The sequence below is a fragment of the Euprymna scolopes genome, chromosome 7 (genome assembly GCF_053919585.1).
Source record: "Euprymna scolopes isolate OS-2025 chromosome 7, ASM5391958v1, whole genome shotgun sequence".
In the NCBI taxonomy this organism is placed as follows: domain Eukaryota; kingdom Metazoa; phylum Mollusca; class Cephalopoda; order Sepiida; family Sepiolidae; genus Euprymna; species Euprymna scolopes.
The window spans coordinates 60,154,592-60,156,336 of NC_136488.1; positions in this window are offsets into that span (position 1 = coordinate 60,154,592).

Sequence of the window (1,745 nt, forward strand, 5' to 3'; positions counted from 1 at the left end):
GGGTCCTGTTGTCACATTTGGGCTGATGCATCTGCTACTTGTCTCTCACTTCTGGACAGGGTTTAAAAAAGAGTCGCCAATCTGATAGGTCCTGAACTGTCATCTAGGTTTCAGCCTCTGTCCCATCGACGAAACGTTGCATCCCTCTGCCTGTTCTACAAGTACTTTAATGGTGAATGCTCTGACAAACTACAAGTACTTGTACCCCCTAAACGTGAATACCTCTGACAAACCTGACAAGCAGCTAAATCCCACCCCTTCACAGTAGAAATCCCTAGATGTAAGAAGGCCTTTTACTCCAATAGTTTCTTCCACAGAACTGCTAGACTTTGAAACTCCCTTCCGGGATTCTGCTTTCCCAACTGTACTGACATGCAGAAGTTCAAGTATAATGTGAACAGACATCTTGCTGCTTGTCTCTCTTCATAATGTCCCTACAACATATGTCCCAGATAGTAGCCCCCTACTTCAAAGTGGCTCTGTGCCTTGTTTGGGGTTAAAATTGAATTAAAAAAAGGATTTGCAACATTTAAAAAGAAAATTACAATACTGCTATAAACACTATCAGAAAACAAGAACTTGGATCCAGCTACTGCCTACAAAATATCACTTATCTTGAACATAACCCAGAAGCAATCCGATCGATATTTACAATGTGATTTTTCAGGGCTACTATTCCTGCTCCTTCTCATTCACCAAAAATCTTCCATCTCAAAATCTCAAATTGCCGAGATTGTGACCTTTCCCTCCAGGATAAAGATTCTTCAAATGTTAAAGAACAACCCATTGCTATCGCTACAGCTGAGATTAAATGCTACTTCCGTGGACTTCATAAACATGCTCATTTGTTCTGCTCAGCTCAAAACAGTAAATGTCACAAATGTGGTAAGCAGGGACATTTTTTAAAGATTTGTCGGTTGGCTTCTTCCCAGAAAACCCTTTTAGCTTCCATTTACTGTATCAACTGCATCTCTTAAATGCCTTTCTATAACAATTGTGACGCTCAAGATAAACAGACTAAATCGCAACACTCTTACTGATACTGGAAGTTCCAAAACTTTCATTGATGTAAATATCGTGGAAAAAAACAAATGGAAAATCTTTTCCGGTTCTAGTCAAATATCGATGGCTAATTTGTCCTTATCTCACCGTGTAATCAGATACTGCATGGCTGACCTCGAGGTAAAAGAAAATTTCTATTTTAAGAATCAAGTTGCTGTTAATGAGAACCTTTAGGACATAATTTCCTTGACCAACATTCTCACTTTACAATTCCGGTCAGTGGTACCAAACCAACCCTGAAAACAGCTGCAACAATACGATATCCATCTCTCTTCTCAAAACTAAACCTTAACTGTAAACCCATAGCGGCAAAATCTAGATGCTATTCGTCCAAAGATTAGGAATTTATTGCAGTTGAAAGAAAAAAACTTCTTAAAAAAGAGATTGTAGAGCCCAACGAATCACCATAGAGATACCAGGTCCTAAAAACGACTAAGAAAACCATAAAAAAAAGGATGATTGTTGACTATTCCCAAGCCATCAACAGCTCAATCCATATCTCCTGCCCTGCATTGACAAACTAGTTTTCTGATATCACTAAGTATCGCACTTTCAGCATGTTAGATCTTAGGAGTGCCTACGATCAAATACCCATCAGGCCACAGAAGAAACTTTACACAGCATTTGTAAGCCTGTGATGGTTCATACAAATTCTGTATGATTCCTTTTCGAGTTACAAATGG